Below are 14,487 nucleotides of genomic sequence, written 5' to 3'. Positions count from 1 at the left end.
CTATAAAAAAAAATATCCTTTATGCATACTTCTATGCATGAAAATTAAAAATGATAAAAGTAACACTTTTGATATTAAAAAAAATATCCTTTATGTATACTTCTATGCATGAAAATAAAAATTGATAAAAGTAACACTTTTATGTTAAAATAATAATCTTTTATGCATACCTCTATGCATGAAAATCAATTATGCATAATATCAATTTCTCTATGATTACAATGAATATCTTTCAATTAATCTATGATGATAATTCTTAGAATATGGTAGGAAGTCCTCTTTTCATGCTTTGAATAAAATTATATTATGCATAATTTTTATAAAAATTTTGCCATAGCTCCGCTGCTATGACTGATAAATCTCAATTTTTTTAAGAGATAAAGCTTATCATTAAGGAAATAATTAGAATGGTCTCTAATTGGATCATCAATCCATAACGGATTGAATCATCAATATACATAAACTAAAAGCATAGAAAAAAGCCATTAATTTGGCCTCAAGCATAGCTTAATCTTGGGTTAAGGAAAAGCTTTATGAAAAGCTTAATTTGGATTGAGAATGGGTCATGAGTATGACCATTTCTTGAGTGAGAGAGAGAGATTACATAAAAACCATTAGAATTTAAACATAAATAGAAATTAACTTCAATAACATTTATTAAATTATGTAACTCTTCACTACTATTCACCAATTAACTTCAATAGCATTTAGAAAACCATACCAATTAAGATTTTAAAGCTTGAGAGGGGTTGAGAAGAGAGAAACATTGAGAAATTATAGAAAAGATCAATATTCACTAATTACCTTACAAATTACTTGATTCTTTGTTCACGGTAGAGGCCCCCAACCAATCAATTGGTTAAGTATGTTGATGGAGTCACTAATGGGGATTGAAGAAAGAGGGAAGCTCCAAAAACTAGTGAATTATTAAATGAATTCACAGTTCTTGGCTTAGGTGGAGTAGAGTAACGATGCATAAACACTATATATTTTTCAACAAGGGGGAGGCTTCTATTTATAGAAAAAATTGAGCTCCTAACCAAACAAACTGATTCTAGAATTTTCTAAATCAGTTTGGTCAATATTTGACCATTTTTAGGTCAGTTAAGCTTACTTTTTGGAACTAGACTTGAATGAGGAGAGAGGAGAGATGAAATATCTCAATTTTTATGAGTATAAAACTCATTCAAGCATGTGAAATATGCACCTCCTTTAAATAACTCCCCTTCCTTACATATGTGTCATAATGGAATCATTTTAATATTGCTCATAATTTTTTACTAATATACCTTGTACATTTTCAACTCTTCATCTTATGTGAGCATTTACTCATTTTTGGATACCCAAAATATCTCATATTTTTAATATTGTTCATAGTTTTTTACTAATAAACCTTGTACATTTTCAACTCTTCATCTTATGTGAAATATGCACCTCCTTTAAAGAACTCCCCTTCCTTACATATGTGACATAATGAAATCATTTTAATATTGCTCATAGTTTTTTACTAATAAACCTTGTACATTTTCAACTCTTCATCTTATGTGAAATATGCACCTCCTTTAAAGAACTCCCCTTCCTTACATATGTGTCATAATGAAATCATTTTAATATTGCTCATAGTTTTTTACTAATAAACCTTGTACATTTTCAACTCTTCATCTTATGTGAAATATGCACCTCCTTTAAAGAACTCCCCTTCCTTACATATGTGTCATAATGGAGTCATTTTAATATTGCTCATAATTTTTTACTAATAAACCTTGTACATTTTCAACTCTTCATCTTATGTGAGCATTTACTCATTTTTGGATACCCAAAATATCTCATATTTTTAATATTGCTCATAGTTTTTTACTAATAAATCTTGTACATTTTCAACTCTTCATCTTATGTGAGCATTTACTCATTTTTGGGTATCTTCTTTTACAAATTGGATTTATCTCCTCCCTACACATGGATTGATGCTATTGGCCCATAGGAACCTTAATTGGACCATAATCCAAAAATTTCCAAAAATCTAGACCCTTAGACTAAGGTCCTTTATACCCATTTCCAATAAATTCTAATTGCACATTGGAAAGTTCTTTTTGAATTTTTGTTTCAGGGGAACTTATTTTAATAAGATGAGATAATTTTCTATCCAAAAATATTAAAAATCTGAATATTCTCTCTCTAGAATATTTTCTCTCTCTAGGTTAAAACAGTTAGAAACAAGGTCTTTATATTTCTGAAGAGGGATTGATTACAGGGGAAGATACTAGACATCAAAAGGGGAGTTGGGGGAGGAATCTTACATTCTACCCACTTAAAAAACGCGAGATGTCCTCATCTCGCAAACTGGGATAATTTCGCAAGATGCACGAATTATGAGACTTAGAGAAAAATTTAAATCAGGATTAACCACCAAGAAAAAGTCTCAAAGAGAGCAAGATTCAAGATAAGAACAAGATTTAAACTTTATTCATTCTCGAAACTTATACAGTAAAGATAGAAGAACTCTTTACACTTCCATAAGCCCGTCCATCATATGATCACAAAAGCAGCACTCACAAGCTGCGCATGTATAAGGTAACTCATCTATGGGAATAATTCTGTTGGTTATTGTCGCACCTATCTCAGTGGTATGAGGTGTTCTAACAAAAGGACCTCTGAGAGGTAAGCCAAAAACGGGGTAAAGGCATATCTTCTCATGAGGAAGAAAACACGCCAGTAAGAAGACTCGCTCAGAAAACCCAAGATGTCTTGATCTCATGACGCAGTAGTATCGGGGACCCAAACCCAAGGCTTCGATAACCATGGCCAAGCGGACATTGTTACGAAAGTGCTGCTGACCCCAGGGTGTTACCCTAGTTATGTCTTGATAGGTCCGCCATTTGGTCTGAGCTACAGAAGTTCCTAGGTGAGGAAAAAGTGAGCGCTCATACTGTTCAATAAAATCTTTCTTCACAGACTCACTTGCGTCTTGAAGGTGAGAAATCATCATGGATAAAACTAATTCCTGTTGCCAAGCCATGAAGGAGATTAAGAAGAAGGGAGATCGATGGAAGTAAGATTACTGTGAGCGACAGGTAAAAGTTACGACTTATATAAAGGAAGGAGCTAGCGTAACTTAGAAGCCAACGGTATCTTGTCACTAAAGTTTTACCGTCTTTCCATGATTTGGGTTTGGCACATATTTCTATGAAATACATTAAGAACTTTGAGATGAGGAGGTAAAAGAAGCTTATAGGCTAAGTCACCTACTTTCATTGAATTCAGATATAAGGCTCACAATATCTGGGGGATAAGTTCTTATACTCCCCAAGAGATAAAGAACTTCTTTTGGGCCGTACTCGAATGAAAACCAAAACCTTGGTATCCAAAACACCGATTTTCACTTCTGAACTCATTGTTCTGAATCCTTAAAACAGCGTGACTCCTGAGAAGTATTCTAGAAAAAGGGTCTTCCTTTTTTTAAACAGAATCTTTCTTTTATTTTATAGAGGGAATAATTATAAGATCAAAAAGGGAGATTCTTAATCCTATGTACCTCGAAGGCAGGGGAAGAATCTTACATTCTACCCCACTTAAAAAAGTGCGAGATGTCCTCATCTCGCCAAGTAGAGGACAACTCTTTTTCTTAAGATCCAATTTATTCTAGGGTTCCTTATATTCTGGTCAACCCAACAGAATACGGGGATAAATATCCCTTATATAGAACTCATCATTAAATAACAATTCATTTCAGATCATATCATTCATATCTTTAACACGATAATGGTCCATCAGATCGAAAATTTTCCTTTCTGAACATTCCTCCACGGGAATTTCAGTCAAGCAAGTTTTCAATTTGTCATCCCTTAACTTGATATACCGAGTTAAGTGTTAATAGTAGCACTTTGACAGCACAATCCACTAATCTCATAGTGATTTGCTGAAATCACTATCATCATTCCAGTTTATGAATATCATCACAGGGACTCGTCCCATTCATCCTCATTGAGGTTTCTCTCAGCTTATTACACTTCAACCAATTTTCAGGGATCATCATTTTTCAATCAGAATCCAAATCAATTCATCAATTCTCAAACAGAATTAAAAATCATATCAACCACATTCGAATTCATCATCTGGATAGCATTAACGCTTATAATTTCAAGTCTTAGATTTACTCGTATATACTGTCAGTAAAGAGCTGCAGTTATACTCTCGGTATATACGGATAGTCACGGCCCTTGGAATTATAAGGTAAATACCATCATGTCTAGGCCTCAAGCAAGTCAAGGATTCTATATAATTGCGGTACTTCCATCTGAAGATCCAATAACCAAATTATGAATTTCAGTTTAAATATCAAATTGTATGAATTATATCACACAATTACAACCTTTTTTGTGCTTCTTGATAAATGTTTGACATATTTGGTTTCTCAGTTGATCTTTATTAGCCAAATGCTCTGATACCAACTGTAAGATCCCACTGTTCCCACCGAGCAACGGATTCAAGATACTGGCAGCGGAAGTAGCACTTCTCGCGCGGGATAGGGGTCCCACATTCAGGGCCTCACCCACGGATATCCGGATAAGAGACTAATCCGTCGGTTGTTCCAAAACCGAACCCGGAAAAACTTCCTTTACCGGAAAGCACGGGTGATTCCACCAAGAAAACTTTTTACTCTAACGTAGTCAAGATCATTTCTGATCAAACTGATCCAATTACATCTTCAAGATACTTGATCAGATCAAGGAAGAAACTTGCACTTGGATCATTGGGATCAACGCTTTTTTCCCCATTCAAGAGGCACAGCCGTTGATTCCTATCCATGGAATAATTACTCTCCGGGATTTACTTTATCTATCGTAATAACAAAAGTTGAGTCTCGATTTATGGATCCATCAGTCCAGCCTAACCCTATCCAGTCCCATGGGTTAGCCAACCGCCCAACCACTGTAGTGATGGGATCCAATTTGGAATTTGGTTAGGTTTTGTCCCGGGTACTAAGGAAAAGAGTTCCAAGGCCCCCTAGCCGGAAGTTCATGCAAACATAAAACTAGCCACACCACTTACACACCCAATATGAAATTGCCTTTTCCTTAGCATCAGCTAACTTTAAAACAATCCTTTAATGAAACCATAGTACCACTGATCACAATCTTCCAATTTATCCAGTTGATTCATAATTTCCCATCATCAGAGTATCTATGGCATCATTGGCAACTAGAACGCTCACCACCTGTCCACACAGGGGCCTTTTCAATAGTTCCTAGCCCATAATACTCGAAAATATATTCATTTATAAAAATCAAGATGGACTCTCGTTGAAGATCAGCAAGATCAACCAATAGATCCATATAAAGAGCCATGGACTCATCCATTGAAGACCAGCAAGGTCAATCAACCAGATCCATGCCCGGTTTCACAAAACATCTCTTACTCCTTGTTCCAATATCTTCCTCGACGCACGTGTGGGTATCCTAGGCGACCCAGAGCCCGAGCACCATATGGTCAGCACCCTCTAGGATCCTTCGCAGGTGACCTAGCGCTTCACTCATAGGCCGCTTCCTTGGTCCCTCATCCACTGTACCGGAAGCTCACCATTTTTAATCGAACCGAGGCTGGTCAAGACCTCGGTCGACCTTGCTACGCGAGACGTCCTCCATTGACTCTCCGTCAGCAGTTGCAACTTTAACAGTTAGGTCTCCACGACCTTAATCACAAGACGGTCAAAATGCTTCCCCAGCATTCTTGACATAAAACAGCCATTTACAAACAGCATTTACAACAGTTTACAAATACAGTTTCTATATTAACTCTCATTTTTCCACATTATCCCTCATTAATCCACATTACTTATTCCACATTCCATTTATATATGTACTCATCCAATCACATCATTTTCCATCTCTTCACTTCAGATTCCTTCACATCACATATCATATATTCACATCCATATCCACATCCATACATCCACATCCACATCCACATTCACATCCATACATCCACATCTACATGCTTACTTCCATTTTCACATCCTCATTTATACATCCACATCCCATATCCACATTCATACATACACATCCATATCCACATCCATACATCCACACCCACATGCATATATCCACTATCACGTCTCATTCATACATCCACATCCACATACATACATACATCCACATCCACATTCCCATTCACATCTATACATCCACATCTACATCCACATACATACATCCATCCACATCCACATTCCACATTCACATCTATACATTCACATCTACATCCACATTCACATACATCCACATCCACATTCCCATTCACATCTATACATCCACATCTACATCCACATACATACATACATCCACATCCACATTCCACATTCACATCTATACATCCACATTCACATTCATCCACATCCACATCCACATTCCCATTCACATCCACATTCTCATTCACATCTATACATCCACATCTACATCCACATTCACATCTATGCATATACATCCTCATGCATACATCCACATTCACATTCACATCTATACATCCACATCTACATCCACATTCACATCTATGCATATACATCTTTATGCATACATCTACATCCACATTCACATCTATGCATATACATCTTCATGCATACATCCACTTTCACCTTCATACATCCACATCTACATTCATCTATTTCTACATTTTCATTCATATGGCCTCATACGCCTTCACATCTATTCTTTTACATCACATCCATTCTCGCCCTATCACAACCCATATACATCTTATCTCATCTCATACACTTCTTATCTCATCCTATACACATCTTAACTCATCTTATCACATCCTAACTCATCCCATAGGTCTCTTATCACATCTTAATTCATCTTATCACATCCTAACTCAGCCCATAGATCTCTTATCACATCTTAACTCATCTTATCACATCCTAACTCATCTTATCACATCATAACTCTTCTCATATACGTCTTATCACATCCTATCCTTCCCATATCTATTTATAGAATATAAGAGAATTCTTATATTTGATATAAAATTTCTTTACGCATCTAATTATGCATAAATTCCATTTAAGGATACTAACACTTTCGAAATAAAAATCAATCTTTTATGCATCTTCCTATGCATAAATTCATTTTAAATGAGAATGACACTTTGAATTAAAATTCAATCTTTTATGCATCTTCCTATGCATAAATTCATTTTAGATGAGAATGACACTTTTGAATTAAAATCAATCTTTTATGCATCTTCTTATGCATAAATTCAATTTAGATGAGAAAGACACTTTTGAATTAAAATCAATCTTTTATGCATCTTCTTATGCATAAATTCAATTTAGTAGGAATTACACTTTTAGAATAAAAGAATTTCTCTTATGCATCTAATTTATGCCTAAAATCTATTTATGATGAAAATCACACTTTTAGTATAAAAATATCTTTTATGCATAACCCTATGCATCAAAACCAATTATGACAAAAGTAACATTTTTACAATATAATAATCATCTTTTATGCATACCTCTATGCAATAATTTCAAATGTGATAAAAGCAACACTTTTACTATAAAAAAAATATCCTTTATGCATGCTTCTATGCATGAAAATTAAAAATGATAAAAGTAACACTTTTGATATTAAAAAAAATATCCTTTATGTATACTTCTATGCATGAAAATAAAAATTGATAAAAGTAACACTTTTATATTAAAATAATAATCTTTTATGCATACCTCTATGCATGAAAATCAATTATGCATAATATCAATTTCTCTATGATTACAATGAATATCTTTCAATTAATCTATGATGATAATTCTTAGAATATGGTAGGAAGTCCTCTTTTCATGCTTTGAATAAAATTATATTATGCATAATTTTTATAAAAATTTTGCCATAGCTCCGCTGCTATGACTGATAAATCTCAATTTTTTTAAGAGATAAAGCTTATCATTAAGGAAATAATTAGAATGGTCTCTAATTGGATCATCAATCCATAACGGATTGAATCATCAATATACATAAACTAAAAGCATAGAAAAAAGCCATTAATTTGGCCTCAAGCATAGCTTAATCTTGGGTTAAGGAAAAGCTTTATGAAAAGCTTAATTTGGATTGAGAATGGGTCATGAGTATGACCATTTCTTGAGTGAGAGTGAGAGATTACATAAAAACCATTAGAATTTAAACATAAATAGAAATTAACTTCAATAACATTTATTAAATTATGTAACTCTTCACTACTATTCACCAATTAACTTCAATAGCATTTAGAAAACCATACCAATTAAGCTTCTCAAGCTTGAGAGGGGTTGAGAAGAGAGAAACATTGAGAAATTATAGAAAAGATCAATATTCACTAATTACCTTACAAATTACTTGATTCTTTGTTCACGGTAGAGGCCCCCAACCAATCAATTGGTTAAGTATGTTGATGGAGTCACTAATGGGGATTGAAGAAAGAGGGAAGCTCCAAAAACTAGTGAATTATTAAATGAATTCATAGTTCTTGGCTTAGGTGGAGTAGAGTAACGATGCATAAACACTATATATTTTTCAACAAGGGGGAGGCTTCTATTTATAGGAAAAATTGAGCTCCTAACCAAACAAACTGATTCTAGAATTTTCTAAATCAGTTTGGTCAATATTTGACCATTTTTAGGTCAGTTAAGCTAACTTTTTGGAGCTAGACTTGAATGAGGAGAGAGGAGATATGAAATATCTCAATTTTTATGAGTATAAAACTCATTCAAGCATGTGAAATATGCACCTCCTTTAAAGAACTCCCCTTCCTTACATATGTGTCATAATTGAATCATTTTAATATTGCTCATAATTTTTTACTAATAAACCTTGTACATTTTCAACTCTTCATCTTATGTGAGCATTTACTCATTTTTGGATACCCAAAATATCTCATATTTTTAATATTGTTCATAGTTTTTTACTAATAAACCTTGTACATTTTCAACTCTTCATCTTATGTGAAATATGCACCTCCTTTAAAGAACTCCCCTTCCTTACATATGTGACATAATGAAATCATTTTGATATTGCTCATAGTTTTTTACTAATAAACCTTGTACATTTTCAACTCTTCATCTTATGTGAAATATGCACCTCCTTTAAAGAACTCCCCTTCCTTACATATGTGTCATAATAAAATCATTTTAATATTGCTCATAGTTTTTTACTAATAAACCTTGTACATTTTCAACTCTTCATCTTATGTGAAATATGCACCTCCTTTAAAGAACTCCCCTTCCTTACATATGTGTCATAATGGAGTCATTTTAATATTGCTCATAATTTTTTACTAATAAACCTTGTACATTTTCAACTCTTCATCTTATGTGAGCATTTACTCATTTTTGGATACCCAAAATATCTCATATTTTTAATATTGCTCATAGTTTTTTACTAATAAATCTTGTACATTTTCAACTCTTCATCTTATGTGAGCATTTACTCATTTTTGGGTATCTTCTTTTACAAATTGGATTTATCTCCTCCCTACACATGGATTGATGCTATTGGTCCATAGGAACCTTAATTGGACCATAATCCAAAAATTTCTGAAAATCTAGACCCTTAGACTAAGGTCCTTTATACCCATTTCCAATAAATTCTAATTGCACATTGGAAAGTTCTTTTTGAATTTCTGTTTCAGGGGAACTTATTTTAATAAGATGAGATAATTTTCTATCCAAAAATATTAAGAATCTGAATATTCTCTCTCTAGAATATTTTCTCTCTCTAGGTTAAAACAGTTAGAAACAAGGTCTTTATATTTTTGAAGAGGGATTGATTACAGGGGAAGATACTAGACATCAAAAGGGGGGTTGGGGGAGGAATCTTACATTACAGGTGGGAATTCAAATGTAAGTCCTAATAAGGTAAATATTCAGCCTATGCAGATTTCAAACGATATCATAGATAAGCCTATTTTTGATGCAGATTTACAGGATGTAATTCATGAGGATAGGGCTGAAAATGAGCAAGCTAGAGGTATGCCTAAATGGCTGGTGCAAACCTTGCGTGATAGTAAAATTGATGCACCTATGACTAGTCGTACTCATTCAAAATTGAATCTTTCTTGTCAGTTTGAAATCTACTTTCTCATTAACTCCCACCATATCTCCCTTCCACATCAGTAAAACATTCTCGTATTTAGGTGGGCCCCAAAAAGTGAAATTTTCTTATTTTTTATTTTTTTTTTTTACATTTTGAGGTAAAAAAACACCACCAAACCAATATGTATGATGAAAATAATTTTTTCCCTCCAAAAAGCTTGTAATTCAAGGGTCACGTCGCTCGTCAGAAGCTTGTCAGGAGCCAGTACATCCATAACTAACTGTCAGGTCCCCACAATCCCATAAACATAACTAACTGTCAGATCCTGAAATTGTGGGGACCCCAAAAATTATTATTTTTTAATTTTTCTCATAAATGTAATTTATTGATGAAAGACTCCATGTTAGTATATTTGTATATCAAAAATATCATTTTCTACTTAGAAAAATGGATTTGTGTTAAACTGCAAACAGCAAAGTTTTAACAGTCTCTCTCACTCACTCCCTCTCTCTCTCTCTCTCTCTCTCTCTCTCTCTCTCTCCCTATGAGGATCTCTCTGCTTTAGCTTCTTCCTCTACTTAGCTATCGAGCCTTTGCAAGCTGTGTGTGTAGCCCCTTGTGAAGCTAGAAAATGGAAGGTTGATTTACACATTCGTATTCCTGAAGAGTATGGCAGCTCTTAAAAAACCCATCCTACTGATGCACAATCTGTCCAAGCTCGTAAGATAGCTAAGGAGAAAAATGTAGATCTTTGGGTTGATGGGCATCTCTATCCAGTTGACCCTTCATTAAGAGCAAACCCTCCTTTCCGTAATTTATCATCTTTCATGGGTGAAGGAGAGCTTGGCTTGTTAGGATACTGCAGAAGATTGACTACAAGTGGAGCTTGGCAAACCCATATTCTCCAATCTCAAGCATCACAATTCAGCCTTTTAGAATGTCAAGAAGGACTTAAAACATCATCAGATAAAATGAAAGAGATCCTCGCAGAGAATGTGGAGAAGGATGCAAAGATTCAAAGGCTAGAGGAACTTATCAAAGATTCAAAGGCTAGAGGAACTTATCAAACGACTCAAAGCAACGCCAAATGGTGCTCGTGAATGTAAAAAGACATTGGCTGGTATAGAATCTCTTGTGTTTAAAGGTGGAGCATGGAAGAAAAGGATTTGTACAACAAAGTAAGTAACATAAACTTTCACATTGTGCACTCAGTGATTTAAACAAAATAGTCATGATTTGTGTTCTTCCAGGAATTTTTTGCAAAGAGGTGTGTGGTTCTAATGAAGAGGGCTGGAAGGATTTGGTCAAAGCCATTCTGAATACCAAGGATATTCTCTCAATTATTACTGACCCTCATCATCCTAAAATACGCCAAGCTGTTGTCAGCAATGTAGTGAGTGAGATTACCACCTCCATCGATTCTTCATTAATTCAACATGCTTGTGATGCGGCTAGAATCAGCATGAAAGGGTACCAAGCAATCTGTGAGGTTGTAAAAGATGCATTTCTAAGACAAGGAATCACTGGCACTTTATTTCCGACACTCAAGGTGATTCACAATGTCAAGCGTATCAATAATGATGATGTGCAACAAGCTATAGGACAGTTTTATCACGTTGAGGGCACAATAACATTAGACATAGTGTCAAGCAGAAAGAAAATCAAGACAACAAGTACAGAATTTCACTATGTTATTTACAATAACATCTTTGTTCATATTGAGAGACTACAACAAGCTATGGTGAAGTTCTATGGTCTTTCACCAGAAGTTGAGAACTTGCAATTGCTACTATTCATGTTTTTCAGTGGAAAATGAAGACAATTATTTTGTTTTGAATATTGTAAATTACCGTTTATTTGTAGTTTTGGGGAGCACACTTTCATTTGTGCGCAAGCTAGATGAGTGCCAAATTGTGAAAGGTCGGAAGCTGGAACGTATGAGCATTACGCTCATGAATGAGGCCATGACATATGCATGGGAAAAGACTACCAAACCAAGTTTTAGTGTGCAATCTGAGAAAGAGGTCTGGTGGCTTAGTGCATTCGAGGTACCGAAGGAGACACATGAGGTATTGACATGGATGTTTAAAAGGACTCCCTGGATAACAGATGTAGTCAAAAAGCAAATTGATGGTCAACTTTTAGATGTAGAAAACATAGGAAAGTTCATGGTGGTGTATCGGCATCTTGGGGGATATTTGAAGACAATTAAATGCATGATGGGTTGTGCTCAAGGTGCGACATCAAGAAGGCCTTGTCCATACTGCAATGCTCAAATTGATATTCCTAGGCAGAAAAAGACAAATGGAAAAGGTATACAGAAGGTTGGTTCTGTTGGGAAGGATGCCTCGAAAGGTCCCAAGCAGGCCTCTGGTATGTCATACGAGGTTGCTCAAAAGGTCTCCATGACTGGATCAAAGGCAAGGAGATTTTTGGAGAAGCCAGCAAACATAGAGAATTCAAAGAAGACTTGGGTACTTTGGAGAGACCTGTGTGCAATCACCACAAATGTAGATTGTCCAATGCTAGCTCTTGTAAATATGCGCAAACAGCTTTGGATAAATTTCAATAACATGGTTCGCATTATGAATCAAAGTAGCACAACTACCCAAGAACGAGCATCATTCCAACAATATATCATAGAATTCACCAAAAGTGTGCTAGGTGCTTGAGGAGAGAGTAAAGTTACACACTATATGGTAAGTTGTACAATAAAAAAATAAACTGGTGTTTTAACCTTGACTTTTTCTAATTAAATTCTATTGTCATGTGTACAGCACATAGTTTATGCGCATGGTGCGTATTTCATGAACAAGTATGGATCGCTCGACATGTGGAGTACCCAAGGGATGGAGAAATCACATTATAAAGCAAGAGGGATTTATTTCAAAAATACAAGACATGGAGGTGGAGCTCTTGTAGGAGGAACACGTACAAACTATCTACAAGAGATGTTCAATTGGTTTTATCACACAACCTTTGGAAGGGTATTGGTTAGGGAGCGGGCCCAACAATCTAAGCTTGTGCAAGAGGCACGCAAGGCTACAAAAAGTCATGCTCGGCTTGAATTTGCAGACCAATGCTCCCAATAGGCATGGTGCTTGGCGTGCACGAATGAGGAGACAAGGGAGGCATTGGGTTGTGCACGCACCAGCATAAATCTAGATGTAATAAGGCTAAGAAAATAAGTTTAGTTAGGTTTTTTTTTTCCCCTAAAAAAAAACTATTAATAGTTCCTTCTCTCACTTCATTTTCATTTCACTTTTTTAGAGAGCTTGAGCTCAAGATCCACGTAGACACCCATGTAAGGACATCGGCACATCACCACGTTAACATAGTTGTACATGGATATGGCACGCACCAAGAACACCGCACGTGTTACCATGCCTTCAGAAAACACAGTGCAAGGCACCCAATGACCACATACTGGCGACACCATGGAAGAGAGTGACCCCTTGGTTTCTAGGACACGCCCAATGGGATCACTAGAGTCCAACCCTCCTCCCACAGCAACACCAGTGCACACACATGTAGGCCCTTCTAGTGGGAGTAAGCGTGTGAAGAAGACCCCACAATGCAGCAACCCCAGAGATCAAGACAGAGAGGTCGATGATGAGCAGTTCGACTGGGTTGGTGAAAACATTCCTACATTACACAGCACCATATGTGGCAAGACCCTACTACCAGGACAAGGTCCCCTACCTACCTGGGAGGAACTTGATACATAGGTACCACAGCTACAGGAGGAGGAGGATTCAGACTATGAGAGAGACCAAGAGGAGGTTCCTGCAAGTGCGCGCAAGCGTAGAAAGGTCAAGCTCTTCAAGCCAAGGAAGTCCCAACATCACCAATGCACTAACACGACACAGAGAGCTCCAAGGAGAAGGATGCGCCAAGGGCATAGGGCTCTACAAGAAATCAAGTTTTATCAGAGGAACACTGAGTTGCTGATAAGAAAAGCCTCTTTTCTCACACAGTGAAGGAGATTCTCCAACAATATAGAACAGAGTTCCGTGTGCAGGGGATTGCCCTTGACGCATTGCAAGAAGGCTCCGAGGCTTACCTTGTTGGGCTTTTTGAAGACACCAACCTCCTTGCAATACATGCAAAGAGGATTACCATATCTGCCCCAAGGACACGCAACTAGCTCGGTGCATTCGAGAGGCGAGCAAGACACGATCTAGAGATCTTAGATGTTAACCTTTTTTTTGAAGCAACTCTTTTGTTTCAAACCCCCCTCAAGCCTATCTGGCTTTAATTTGTAACCTTCTGATAATTAAAATTTTAAGTTTCTCTTACAATGCCTTGCTGTCATCATTTTTTTTAATATGTGCCAGTTTGTCACCCAAGGCATCAAAAATGCTCCTGGAGGACTGAGGAAGCTGTGCCAGAACAGTGCGAATTTGGCCTCTGCAATGGTGATGTAGGC

The sequence above is a fragment of the Cibotium barometz genome, chromosome 53 (genome assembly GCF_041138505.1).
Source record: "Cibotium barometz isolate CiBa-2024 chromosome 53, ASM4113850v1, whole genome shotgun sequence".
Taxonomy (NCBI): domain Eukaryota; kingdom Viridiplantae; phylum Streptophyta; class Polypodiopsida; order Cyatheales; family Cibotiaceae; genus Cibotium; species Cibotium barometz.
This window is presented reverse-complemented; position numbering follows the sequence as displayed.